General features: G+C 31.9%; 1 pseudogene across 1 annotated transcript; it reads left to right on the top strand.

Moving 5' to 3' along the window:
- The first annotated feature begins 5636 nt into the window (after positions 1-5636).
- On the top strand, positions 5637-8239 carry LOC143600443 (protein PIN-LIKES 6-like; annotated as a pseudogene). The gene is made up of 9 exons (XR_013147470.1): positions 5637-5735; positions 6425-6504; positions 6585-6709; positions 6826-6947; positions 7188-7380; positions 7472-7546; positions 7679-7779; positions 7899-7951; positions 8051-8239. The product of XR_013147470.1 is annotated as a protein PIN-LIKES 6-like (transcript).
- Positions 8240-8539: the final 300 nt, after the last annotated feature.

Here is an 8539-nt window from a genome sequence, read left to right as displayed (position 1 = left end):
CATACCTTTATTACCTTCAATTATAAACCAATATATAAAACTACGTGCATAATAATTAATTATTCTATATCGTTCACATACATACACAAACATATATCTAATATACACTTACCATTTAAGGTAAGTGTATTAATCTGACACATCGTAGTATGCACACAACCTCGAAAACAGCACACATAAAGGGGCTAAAACCCACATGTAGACGATACCCTTCCTTTACTGAACTGTGCTAACTATTTATTATTCACACCTATTAATTCGTTATTCTAAGCATTTTATAATATTCTTAAGTTAACGGAGTTAAATAAACCGGTCTTATTGTTGAACCGAACTTTGTAAGTTAAGAAACTGGCTAACGAAACCGAACTTATAACCTTTAGCGACGCTTAACTTTATTATTTTAACGAATTAACTTCATTAGTTTAACGTTCTATTAACGAGTTTACAAGTCAATGGTTTCTTAAATGAGTTGGGTTCGTGTCAAGTTTACATTTTAATTGAGTTCGGGCTAAGTTCATATATTTTATAAGTTAACCACTTGTTTAACGAACTTATACGTTTAAGCATTCTAACGAGCTTTATAAGTTAACGGGTTCCTAAACGAGTTGGGTCTGGGTGGGGATTAATGGTTTTATCATAACCGGGTTTGGGTTGCGTACCCCCTCCCCCCTAGCCCATCCGTTTAAGTCTTGGTTCGAGTGAGTTCCATTGAGTTATATTTGAGCCGACCCCGGGCATATACATGTTCCACTCGAGTGGGAGCTTTGAGCCGAGTACCCTTCTTTTATATTTGGATCGAGTCACCTGCTCTGGGTGGAGCTGAATTCCAAGCCCCAGTCGAGTCTTTCATTTGAGTCGAGTCTCATGACTCATTCGAGCTAATCTTCCTTCCCACTCGACTCACTTGGTTGAGTTAAATCTCAACTTCCAGTCGATTGATCATTCAGGTCGAGCAAGGGTACTCGATTCCTTTTATGTTCGACTCGATTAGGGACTCGAGTCGATTCCGGATTTCACTCGAGCCAACGATTCCATATTCTCGTTGACCAGCCTAAACGAGCCGATCCCCCTCGTCCCAATCGACTCGACTCAATCGAGTCGCTTTCCTTTCCTTGTTTGATTCGAATACCGGTTGACTGGCCTTGGCTTCATTTGATTCGAATGGAGTTGATCCTTTGTCCTTACTCGATTGAGATTTTGTCGAGCCCTTTTATCTATACCAATCGGCTCATGGAGTCGAATCCTTTCAAACCCAATCGAGTCTTATAAATATATGTTACGTTAATTTATTTAAACCAAAACCAACTTTTTATTCGGTTTGATTAGAGTTCATTTAAGTCGGTTAGGCTTGGTTTGTTTCGTTTTCAACTCATAAGATTCGTTTACTCATACTTACACCTTAACAAGTGAGATTAATGTGAAAATGAAAAGAATAAATCTTTTGATCCTAATACATAACATACCTTATGGATTTGATTAGGTTAGACCTTGAATCTCTTAGAATCCTAGTTGAACCCTTTTAGATCTTGAATAGGAATCAATATTTGTTGGCTCTCTAAAGATCTTGGATGGAATATGAAGATGAAATAGTTGAGTGTGTATGAGCAGAGGGTATGTGTGTGTACGTGAGGTATCTGTTAATGATGATGAAATAATGAATGTGAGGTAATTAGGGTTTTAGGTTTCTTTAATTAGACTAAGCCCAAGGCTTAAGACTCATAATTACTCTTAAGCCCATAACAACTCTAATCTCGTCCTTCCATATCATTTTTATTTAATTGAATTAAATAACATCACACACCACACGACTTAAATAAACTTATATTATTTTATTTAATAGCTTTTCAAAAGTGGATGTTACATTTATCATAATATTCTCGTGTGTGTGAATGAGAGAGAGAAAGCAGCCAGGGCCCACCAGTCACCCGCTTTGCCGGCCATTGTCCACATACCCCCCCCCCCACCTACCGCCCCTTATACAGCCGCGCCCCCTCAACACGCTCACAACATAGAGCCTAGCAATCTTATTTTATATCATTATTTATAAAACAAAAATACAAAAAACTGTGTTTTTTTTACCTTTAATCTGATTATACTATTCCTAAGTTGATTCCAAATGAACGAATTCAAACTTAAAAATGATCTTTCTGATACTTGAAGAATGAGGGGCAAGGGCAGGGTCGGCCCGTGGGCTAGCGAAAACAAGTTAGGCCTTTAGGCCCACACTTAATTAAGGCCTCCAACTCCAAGCAAAAAAACATTATATATTGATATATTATAATGGGTAGAGTGAATTCACAGTGATTCTATGTGTGTTGGTAGGCTTTTTGTTACTAAAGTATAAGCTATAAGTTCAAAATTTGTAATAAATAAAATTTAATTATTAACAATTGTTATAAAAAGACCCCAAAATCGTATTTTGATTTAGGTATCCACATTCCTTGAGCATGTCGTTGACAAGAGCTCTCTTGTTCATATTATAAGATTGTGATTCATTCCACATGTATTTACTAAATATAATAATGAAAAAACAGAAGTGTTCAATTGTAACATACAAATATGACTAAATTGCCTAGTAAATGGTAACTCTCTAGTAGGAGTAGTAAATTATAACATAATAAGCTGAATCCATTATATATCTCACTATATTCTTCACGTGTAACTGGTCATCTATAAAGAGTTTCCTTTATTTATTTTAATTAAAATTATTATATATTTATGATTTATCAAAAATAATATATGTTGTAGAATGATCTAAAAGGTGACAGATCACAAAAGACGGGCTTGGAGTGAGGCACGTGGCAGCAGATGAGACATCATCAATTCTTAACACCAAATCACAAATAACCTATCTTGCCTTTTATTTTATTTCTTGTTGTATACTTGAACCATTTTTTCTAATAAATAATTTAACATGTCTTGATATTTAAATATGTGTATTTTTGTCTATATAGTATGATTAAGTTCACATGTATTTTTTGGAGACATTAAAATCTTACATTATCATTTTTATAGTACTATATTTACATTTAGTATGGCCACTCTTAACAACGCACTACGCAATAATTAAAAATGTAATAGGCTTAGACACTTTCGTGACTTTTGTTTAAGAAGTTTCTTTCAACTTAATTTTTCAGTTGCTATCAATTGTTCAAATCGATAACTTTATTAGCTTTTTAATATTAAAGAAGGATAATACATTCTTTTTAGCTTATTTTTTATATTATTTATTTATTTAATTCTAATAATCATTTTATCCCCAACCTCTCTTACCACTAGACCCTCTCTATCGCCACAGTCACTACCAGTAACCACCGATGCTCCTTCCACCATAGGGTTCCAAACCCATACCAAACTGGTTACTAAAGTTTCAGAGAGCCGCTGGCGGTGTCAATCGACCACTTGTCGGAGACATTGATTCCTCAACGAAGACGATATGGTGTTCACTAGCGTTGATAATGTCATGAGTTGAAATCAAGTTTCAAATTTCTCTCTTGTCCACTCGGTGCAAATTATAACCAAAATATACAATAAGAAAACTCACGAATTGAAACATGATTTGTAAGTGAAGCACCGTAAGTGAACCCAATCTAATACAACTAAATATGATGGATTAATGTTGTGTTCCCAAGACTTTTCTAATGAGAGAATGATAGGAAATGAAACAAACCCTTAAAACATTTATGAGTTAATTGATGACAATAAAATGACAGATAAATGAACAACATTTATGTTTCATAGTATTTTAATGAAAGAAAGTAAAACAAACATAAAGAAAAAACTTTTAATAATTCTAATTTCTTCCTAATTAGAAATGTAACATTCCTTCCTAATTTCCTTTAAAAAAAAATTATTTCTATTCAATCCGTCAAAACTTTTTAACATGAAGTTGAATTAAAAAAAAAAAAAAGAAAAAAACTATTCATTTCCCTTACTTTCTTTTCTCTCCGTAATTTCCCTTCTCTATTTACTTTCGTTTACTAAACTCGAGAACAAATCGTAAATCGGATTCGAATTTTCGGGTTGGGTACCCTATCTCCTTTTCAAATAAATATAATATTACAATTATATTTTTTATATCTAATAATAATAATAATAATAACCGTTTTTACTGAATCCTGAGTCCAAATCTTTGATACTACCTGAAAGTTCGGTTTTACCTTCCTACGGAAAACCAGAATTCGTTATCATATCATATTTGGATTATTATTATTTCATTTACATTTATTTATTTTTCTATAAATTATTTTAAAGTACCTTACGAAACTATATCCTATTTTGTCGGGTATATAAATATAAATATAAAAATAAAAACTAAATATTATGTTGATTTATACACACCCAATTCAATTCCAACATAAAAACTAAAGTATTCATAATATTCTCATATACGTGGTGAGATCTATTCTTCAATAATAACAGCAGCAAGCATTCAATTCGCTTATTGGTACATATTTATTTATATTCTCTTATTGTTATGTTATTAGCTTTCAGGTTCAATTCGTCGTAAGTCTTGTAAGTGGGTTGATGTTTTGCATGAGTTAGTGATGAATTTAATGTGAATTTAAGGTTTTTGTGTTACATGATTAAGATCTTCATCTGGGTTTGTGTGAATTTTTTTTTATATTAATAAATTTGAATTTTTTTTATTGGTGTTTTGGGTGATTATGGAAGTGGGTATTGCTTGATTTACTGTTTTGGTTTGATACTCATCTGGGTTTGTGTAAATTTTCTTGTTTTTTTAAATTTATATTATTATTATTATTGTTGTTGTTATTTTTGCAATTTATTATGAATAAATTTGATTTCTTGATGTTTTTGCAATTTATTTTATTTGATTTACTGTTTTGATTTGATTCTCATCTGGGTTTCTGTAACTTTTCTTGTTTTTCAATTTTTTTTTTCTTTTGCAAATTATTATTAATAATTAATTGGATTTCTTGATGTTTTGTATGATTCTGTAAGTGGGTATTTTTTGATTTTCTGTTTTGAGTTGTTAATATGATGTGCGATTTAAGATTAATGATCTTGATTCTCATCTGGGGTTGTGTTAATTTTCTTGTTTTTAAATTTTGGGAATTTTTTATAATTTTTTTTGCAATCCAATATAATATATTTGACTGGGAAAATTGATTCTCATATGGGTTTTATTTAATTTCTCTTGTCTTAAAATTTTAATAATTTTTTTTTGCAATTCAGTATTAATAATTTGATTTTCTTGATGTTCTGTATGATTCTGTAAGTGGGTTTTGCTTGATTTACTGTTTTGAGTTGTGAATTTGATGTGCAATTTAAGATCAATAGTATTAATTCTCATCTAGATTTTATTTAAATTTTCTTGATTTTTTAATATTATTTGCAATTTCATGGCTTTTTCGTTCAAAAAAGCTTAATTTATATTTATAGATTTAAAGGGTGCAGTATTGTAATTATGGGATGATCTTGACTTTTTAAAGATTTTGACTTTTGGGTTTGACTGACTTGTATTTTGACTGCAGGGTCAGAGATTTCTGGAGAATTCCGAGATTTGGGTTCGGGCTATATAAAGTTTGATTAATCTGCAAATTTTGTTCTGTTCCTGCTGAATTTGACTGGGAAATTAACTGGAGGGGTTTGACTTTTAGACTGAGGTCAAAATGCAGAGGTTATTATTATCAGAGATTCTGATGGATACACAAGGGGGAGGACAATCACTGTTGGGTTCTATAAAGATTGCGGTTTTACCGATCACCAAAGTTTTTACCATGTGCTTTCTAGGGTTTTTGATGGCTTCTAAGTATATAAAATATTTTGCCTGCAAGTGGAAGGAAGCTTTTGAATGGGGTATGCTATTCAATATATTCAATCTTTTTTTTAAATAATATATATATTTTTTTATTATGATTCAGCTTCAGATAGATCCAGATTTCAGTTGATATGTTACGGGTTGGTTGCTGTAATACCTAGAATTAGGGGTGTAAACAAACTGAGCTTTATGTAACATACACTATGTTATATATAAAATTTACTTTTATGTAATTAAAATAATAAAATGATCCTGAGCCAAGCTTAAAACTTGAAAATTTAATAACGAGCCGAGCTCAAGCCTTAGATATAGCTTAAAATAAAACTAGCCAAGCTCGTTTACACTCATAACCAAAATCTTAATAAATTTTAAACTATCCCAAGCCAAGCGTAAGCTTGGAAAACTACTAATGAGCTGAGCTGAGCTCGAGCTTTAGATTGAGCTTGAAACGAGCTCATCGGGCTTAGCTCATTTACATCCTCAATCCAGAATCTGTTTTTAAATATTTGTGATTTAACATATTTGATAGATTAGAGGGCGCTTGGGAACTAATAATCTTGGGTCATACTTTGTATCTTTGGCACATATAACACTAATTCATGGCATAAATTAATTAATTATTTATTTATTTCAATGCAGTTGGTGTTTTCACTTCTACTACCATGCTTGATATTCTTTCAAATTGGACAAGCCATCACTTTTGAAAAAATGGTCGAATGGTATGCATGTTTTTTTTTAACTTCTACTAATGTTCACTTATAACTTTCAGATATAATTACAAAGTTAATTTTTTTTACAGGTGGTTCATCCCTTTTAACGTAGTGCTGGCTACCATATCGGGCTCTTTAATAGGGTTACTCGTCGCGTTGATTGTTCGTCCACCATACCCATTCTTTAAATTTACCATCATCCACATCGGCATAGGTAAATAGTGCTAATTCATTTTATTTTAATAATAAGAATGATTATGTGATATTGAATGATCAAAATTACCATTTTATGTTAAATAAAGTTATTTACCTGAACGTTTTTTTTTGCAGGGAATATTGGAAATGTGCCACTCGTACTAATTGCAGCTTTATGCCGTGATAAATCAAACCCGTTTGGTGATTCTGCTAAATGTACTCAAGATGGAAATGCATACATCTCATTTGGGCAATGGGTAAGTTATATTTGTTTTTGAATTTATCATTAAAGTGTGTGTGTGCGCGCGTGTGTGTGTGTGTATATGTGTGTGTGCGTGTGTAAAGAGAAAAAATATTTTATAACTCTAGGTGCATACTATAAAATACTTATGTCATGTACCTTTTATTTCCATTTTTTTTTATTGTAGGCTCGTAGCTCTGCTATGAGTGAGATTATACATTGGTTGTTTATTCTTTATATTCTTGTTTTGATTTAGGTCGGTGCGATTGTTCTTTACACGTATGTATTCCAAATGCTTTGCACCTCCTCCCGGAGGCTCTTTTGACATTGTTGACCAAGATAAACTCCCATTGAAAACCCCTCCAAAAGCTAGCGGGCCGCCTGAAGAAGTGCCTTTGCTTACTCACGAGCCCGAACCGACAAATGAAGATTTACCGAAAGAGGGAAAGGTGAGATATAATAATTTCTTTGATCTTTTCTTTAGGTGAATGTAAATAACTTAATAATAAATATCTTGTTTTATATTCTTTTTTTATGTAGATAAAGCGATTCTTGAAGTATTGGTATGAGAAGTTGAAGCTAAAACAAATAGTCCAACCACCTATTATTGCATCGGTAAGTTCTTTCGCTTATTTATGTGAAAATAATTAAATTTCCCATTTTTAATTTGTTATAATAATGGTTTATTTGTTTTTTTTTAATATATATAAAAACTATTTTAACGCTTGTTATTATGCTTTGTTGTAGATATTGGCTATTACCATTGGATGCATACCATTTTTGAAGAAGTTAATATTCACACCCGATGCACCACTCTACTTCTTCACCGATAGCTGCTTGATTCTTGGGTATGAAACATATCTTTAAATGTATTTTCTTACCTTTCTTGCTCTAACTAGAAATTTAATAATTCTATAATATTATTGTATCACATGATGAAAATATATTTTATATTTTTTTGTTTTAGGGATGCTATGATTCCTTGTATTTTGTTGGCATTAGGTGGCAATCTTACAGATGGTAAGTTTAGTTATTGTTCATTTTTAAGTGATTAATAATAATAATTAATTAATTAATTAATTAATAATACTAATGCTGTTGACTTTTGATAAAACGCAGGACCGGGGAGTTCAAAACTCGGACTAAAAACAACTGTTGCGATTATTTTCGGGCGATTAGTTTTGGTTCCGCCAGCTGGATTGGGCATCGTGACATTAGCCGACAAACTTGGATTTCTTCCACCCGATGATAAAATGTTCAGATTCATTCTTCTTTTACAGCATTCAATGCCCACGTCCGTACTATCAGGTACTCGCCAAAAATCTTGAATTTGACCAAAAAAAGTCAAAACTTGTTTTGATGTGTATATTGCGCATTCAATGTCTCTCTGTGTATTATCGGATACCCATCAAAATCTTGATGGGTTTTTGACTTTTGTACGCATTGACAAAATCTTTATCGCTTTTGTTAGCATTGACAAAAAAAGCCAAGCACGGTTCGTATATGTGCAAATACATGTACACAATCAATGCAATATCTGCGTTATCAAATACCCACAAAAAATCTTGATGAATTTTGTACACGTTGACCAAAAAAAGTCAACCTGAT

Source organism: Bidens hawaiensis, unplaced genomic scaffold, assembly GCF_021521415.1.
Source record: "Bidens hawaiensis isolate Kalapana, Puna unplaced genomic scaffold, B.hawaiensis_p1.1 tig00054119_1, whole genome shotgun sequence".
Taxonomy (NCBI): Eukaryota; Viridiplantae; Streptophyta; class Magnoliopsida; order Asterales; family Asteraceae; genus Bidens; species Bidens hawaiensis.
Note: the sequence above shows the minus strand (reverse complement) of the source record. Positions and strands in the feature narration are given on the sequence as shown.